At 41.3% G+C, this 6,000-nt stretch overlaps 1 long non-coding RNA gene across 1 annotated transcript; it reads left to right on the top strand.

Annotated features, from left to right (window-relative positions):
- Positions 1 to 1,144: 1,144 nt before the first annotated feature.
- LOC125178604 lies at positions 1,145 to 1,604 on the top strand. Its single transcript, XR_007156964.1, has 2 exons — positions 1,145 to 1,263; positions 1,378 to 1,604. It is a non-coding gene; the product is annotated as an uncharacterized LOC125178604 (long non-coding RNA).
- The last annotated feature ends 4,396 nt before the right edge of the window (positions 1,605 to 6,000 follow it).

The raw sequence follows: 6,000 nt of genomic DNA, 5'->3' as shown, positions 1-6,000 counted from the left end.
TCTCCCTCAAGTTCATTTTTGAGTCCTATAAGTAGACCAGGAAAGTATCCTGGATACCAGCCTTATCATACATAAGAAATTGGTTTAAATCTTAGGTAAATGAGGAAATTAAAAATGGACTGATTCTAAAAAATCTCTGGTTTGTAACTATGCTTGGGCTGCTACGTGTACCTGGGCCGCTACGTGTACTTGAGGCACTACGTATACTTGGGCTGCTATGTGTACTTGGGCTGCTATGTGTACTTGGGCCGCTACTTGTACTTGGGCCGCTATATGTACTTGGGCCGCTACGTGTACTTGGGCCGCTATGTGTACATGGGCAGCTATGTGTACTTGGGCCACTACATGCACCTGGGCCACTATGTGCACTTAGGTCGTTACTTAAATTGTGACCTATCTGTTTGACATGGGTTTGACGTGTGTGTAGCAGGGTTTGGGGGTTTGTACTGGGTTTATCATATCATGGTGTGTGAGAAATTCCTCATTTCCTACCGTTAATTAGTATATATGCTAGGGTTTGTTTATAAGATCTATTATTAACCGAATTATCTTACTTCTAGAATCCGATTCTCTATCTTTAGCCAAAGAATAAGTATTACCAGTAGTCTAAATTGGAGGTTCTGCCGCGGATCTTAACAGTTCTCATCAGCATCAGTTATTGTTTGTCTCACATTATATGTGCCGCCAGTGACCACATCTGTGTTAAAATCTCGAAATCTCGGTATTCTTGACTAGATTCAAAAGACTGAAATTTTGGCAGTTATCATTGCCGTTTTGCCACTTATATCAGCCATTCAACCGTACTGATTGTCAACTTACCTGCTTCAACGTTCAAGTATTTCTACCATCTTACTTTAAATCTGTTTCTCTATCCCTTGGTTTGTATGAATGTTGTTTGAATTTCGTTTTGTTTATTTCTTTTTGCTCTATTAAATTCATTGATTCAATCTGTTGAGAAGTTGGACTTAGTTTAAGTGTAACAATTAAAATTAATTCTAATTCAAATCAATAAATCAAATCAAGCTATTCAAATTTTTAGTAGCCTTTGCTCAAACAGGGCATTTCATTATGACGTCACTTGCAAAGATCACTGTTTAAATCTTAGTCTTGAGTCTTTATCTCAAATTTCTCAAGCATCAAAACCTTCTACTGTTCTAGCTATTTTTCTCGTCCAACTTCCCACCCCTTAAACTGATTGCCGCTATTTTCCTGCATTATTCTACCTTCAAAAAGTGATCACCACACTGGGCATTTAAACCTCAGGTTTGTTGTGGTTTTTCTGTGCAAATAAATTGACATTTTTATGATTTATTTTGGCTATAATTTGCTACCTCGTAATTTTGCAAGATTTACAATTATAATTTATTTCTTCTACAGTATACATTAACCCGATCCTGAAACTGGCCAGCCTTACGTGATATCTACGTCACGCATTCGTCATGTGCTCTGTCAACCATCAATCTTCAACTTCTCTTATACCGCATTCTGAACTTTTGGATTCGGCTCCTATCAACTAAATATTTTCGCCATTATTATGAAGCTATATCATTCGAACTCAAACTCAAGATTTTGTTTGATAAATTAAAAATAAAAGCTTCCTTGATTATTTCTTTAATTAACTACCTGTCGATTGTGTGAATACCTCACAAGTGATGTTGGCTGGACTAGTCCCATTAAGTTACTCCTGGCACAGTAAATCAAGTTACAGTTCTACTCAACTATGTTGACAACAGGCCAAGGTGCAGAAGGTGGAAGCAGCGTTGCCAATATATGGGTTTTCAAGCCCAAAGCGTTGCCAAGCATTTTCAAGATGCATTGCCAGGTAATTTTTAATGAAAAGCCATTTATGCTGACTGCTGAGTAATGAAAAACTATTTACAAGCACGAACTTATTTACAAGGTTGTGCACGTGTTACCCCAAATAACTAATTTTACCCTAAAAACAGTCCAATTGTACAGCAAGTGTCAACTGAACATGTGATGATGCAGTCTGACTGCTCTAATGTGACCGCAACTACATTTTGTTTATTTTTTTTTGGTGGGAACTCATCGCAACCAATTTCCAGACAAGCTTTACTGCATCCTGATCCATCCAACGTACCAGAAACCTTACTTTTTTCTAAATAGTTGGCCGAAGACTGACAAATATATTAAATGCAAGAATTTCAATCTAAATGTGTCGGCAAGATCTTCTGAAGGCATAAATTTTGCTACTGAAGCGTCGCCAAAGATCTTGCAGTATTCATCCACTTTCTGCACAGTGGTCAGCATCCATGGATGGCAGTCGAGTCGCGATGGTCTTTGTAGCATAATGGAAAATTACAAATTATCGTATTATATATTTTGAAGGCTGCAAAGCTCGTAGGTTCTGATAGAATATATGGCGAAAATTTATTATAGTTTAGAGCTTAGTCCATATGTTGTTATTATCAGCAGTACTGCCGTAGGCCAGTATCAGCAGGTGTTTCAACAGGAGACGTAGGTCTCTCGAACGTCGATGTCTAAAAAATATTAATTAAGTAAGAGAAATTAACAGAATTTTCACCAATTCTAGATTTCTGTTACTAATTCAAAAATTTCCAGGGAAATGAGAGTACATCAACAGCAAGGGTATAAAGCAAGGTTTTTATTTATAGTTCCCAATATAGTTCCAGCGCAAGCTCGGTCATCCACGGCTGTAGAAAACTGAAGGCATTATCCTGCCTTTACCAAGTAATTGTTCTTGGTTCAGTAGATTATTTAAGCATTTCTGACGGGACTTCCAATTTAACAACTCTAAAGAAATATCATTATTAACTAAAGCCATAAATTATCGTTGATCAGTCAAGCACGCAAAGCAGTTTGGCCTTATGTGTAATGGCGATGGTCTTAATCTATGCGTAGAAAGATACTACCGTTAGGACGCTAAAAACTTTGTGCCAAATTCCTGGCCGGTGTTAATATCTGATTGGTCTGCGCTGGTGTTGCCGGGTGGTTGTGACGTCACGTTTGTTTGGTCGTGAGATGGCTTTGTGCTGCGCTCTGATTGGTGCGGGGAACGCCGGTAGCCTACGTGGCGTGGGCTGGCTGTAACGTGACGCAAGTTGGCGGCAATGCAGTTGGGGACAGGAGTCAAGCGTGAACCATGATAGGGTGAGAATCTTGCGAGCGTGTGCTATTAACAATTGGTAGCAGAGCGTGCGCAATGGCTTCAGCGAGAGCCGTTACTACTAAAATTCCTCCTGTGTTTAAAGAAGATGGTGATTATGATCAGTGGAAAAAGGATGTGGAGCTGTGGACTATTTTGACGGATTTAGACAAGAGTAAACACTTAGCATAAATAAGCGGCGATTAACTAATTATAATATATCTAAAATATAATCTTAACACGTTAAGTGCGGGAGCTGAAACTGCTGACTGCTCGCTGGTAGAACGCCCTGCACCACAGTCCACAGAGCTATCAGTACACTGCTACCTCTCCAGCCTGTCCGTTCTTCTAAAGTAAAGGCTATTCCCTTGCTTGTCCATTCTTCTGGAGGCTATTTCCGTCCTTTCCTAATTGCCTTTCCATTCTTCTGGAGGAGGCTATACCCCTGCCTGTCCATCCTTCAGTGACTTAACTAGTAGCGGAGTCGGCAGGAGTAGAGCCTGGAGTACCACGCAGGGTTGTGGGCGTTGAACTCGCCCCTAATATGTTATGGGCATCCAGGTGTTATGGGCATCCAGCTCAAGCAGAGGGGCCAAGGAGCCTAGGAGGGTGAGAAGCCAGGGGGGCAGGAAGTGGGTGGTGGCCGGTGGGATGTAGATGTTATAGAGGTGGAATTGTGTGCCATCGATAGAGATGGAGATGGCCTGGGCCCTGGTGTTCTGTTGTGGAATCACCAGGGAACAGGTGGTCAGAGGGGATTGGGGAGTATGAGACGGTGTGATTCACAATGAAACAGAGACTGCCACTGCCGGCGCGAGGACCTTTGGGTCTGTCACGGCAGACCAGGGTGCAACCTGGGAAAGTGGGGGAGTTTGAGGCCTTGGTTAGTTTGCTTTCTTGAATGGTGTTGCCAGTAATGCCGAGGTACTGTCTCCCACCACGGGCGAGGCAAACTCGTCACCTAATTTTGAAGTTTCTTTGGCAAGAACCCAGTATGAATTGGAAAATGAAAGAGTAACTCTAATTGAAGTAATTGTTTAAAACAGGATTTTACATTACGAATCTTTTATTACAAACAAGGGCATAAGACAATAAAGACCCTGAGGTAAAAAAGTTCAGGCTAACAATAAAGAATAAAGCAAGGGCATGAGTGCCCATTACTTGCAAGAACCGGTGTAAAGACAGTGGGTAATGAGATACCCTGAGGCCTGAGCAAGAGGTGAGCAGGGTATGTGAAGTAAAAACAAATTTGGAGGAATTCAGTTAAAATATGGGTTACTGTTACGGAGCATGGGCAGGCAAGGAGTTGCTGAACAATAACTGAAAGGAAAAAGGAAAACGTTTGTCAGCAAACAGCCTACTCAAGAGTCGAGCCTATTACTGTAAGAAAGTTGTTAAGATAAAACAGTTGCCAAGCAAGTGGACAGCTGCAGCTTAAGGTAAAAGTGCACCGCAAACCACCAACCAGGCCAAACATAAACCAATTCTTCCCTCAAGCTCCAAGGAGTTGTGGGAAGCAAAAGGATAGACTAAATAAGAATTATAACACTCATGAACATAACTTCAAAATCATCAGGCCAATTAAATGGTAAACAATTAAATGCTAAATGAATGCAGAATAAAAATCACAAATTGTAGACAAAACTGAATTGGCTATGTATCTACAACATTGAGTTAATTTTTAGAGAATCCATATTAAAATTAATTGAGAATAATAAGTAATTCTAATTAAGACATTTTAGCAATTAAATAGTTACTGGACAGGTTTCCAAGCGCATTAACCAAAGAATATTGCATACATCCCTACTAATACTCACTCTTCATAGTGATGCAGGAAAACCTGTCAGTTCTGGCAGCATACTCCTTGTTGAAGTTGAACAAGGAGTTCACTTGGAGAATTGATGATTATAATAATGGAATTTACTTTAGCATATTGTCACCACTTAGTGCAGCTGAAACAAATAGAACAAAAGACAAAAGTGAATGCATGTAAAAATAAATAGGTGACAAAAATTACTATGCAATAAAAGGCATGAGGGTTGTGTTGAAATGGGGGAGGAGGGAGTCCCAATGCACCCGGGGCAGGTCCAGGTGCCGTTGTACTGGGATGCATGGCGGAGCCCGGAGCACCGTTTATGAACCCAGAGATTGCAGCATTTGCATTGGAAGGAGACTCCCCGCCAGGTGACTGGGTGCCCGCAGATGCCACAAGGGTCAGGGCTGCCAGGGCCGGAGTGAAGGTGGATACCTGCGATCAGGAGAAGAAGGGCAACGGTGACTTGGTGGGCGAGCTGCGGCCGAGGACAGGAAAGGAGAAGGGGAGAAGGGACGCCCCGCGCAGAGGCGCCGCCAGGCTGAAAAAATGGCTCGCAGCAGGTCCGGGAGTTGTGTCCGTGTTTGGCCCCCCCGGGACGACAGGTCGTACTGGAGGGGTCCATCCACCACGAAGAGACCCGGACGTCAGATGGGATGTTCAATATCTATGTATGATAATGTTCGCAATAATTGGTATCTATGAAGGGATGAACAATGATACTTAGCTGGTCTACTCAGGACTGAGAACCTTAGCATGAAGGAAAATGTTGCTCATTTGATGTTGCATTCTGAGACTGTAGAGATCAAACTGTTTTTGAACTGTTGTATGTATCGTGAATAAAAAAGATATGTTTCACTGCCTGCAAACAGATTTGGAAAATTCTTACTTATTAATGAAATCTTGTGGCTCCCAATCATAATGGCAAAGCAGAAACTTTTTTTATGCTCTTATGCTCCTCTTTCTACTATTTTTTTAGTTCTGTGAGACTAAGAGTAGACCATTAATCATAGATCATACTAGTATTATCATACATAGAAATTGAATAAAATAATGAACT

This window comes from Hyalella azteca, unplaced genomic scaffold (genome assembly GCF_000764305.2).
Source record: "Hyalella azteca isolate HAZT.00-mixed unplaced genomic scaffold, Hazt_2.0.2 contig11294, whole genome shotgun sequence".
Lineage (NCBI taxonomy): Eukaryota > Metazoa > Arthropoda > Malacostraca > Amphipoda > Hyalellidae > Hyalella > Hyalella azteca.
Note: the sequence above shows the minus strand (reverse complement) of the source record. Positions and strands in the feature narration are given on the sequence as shown.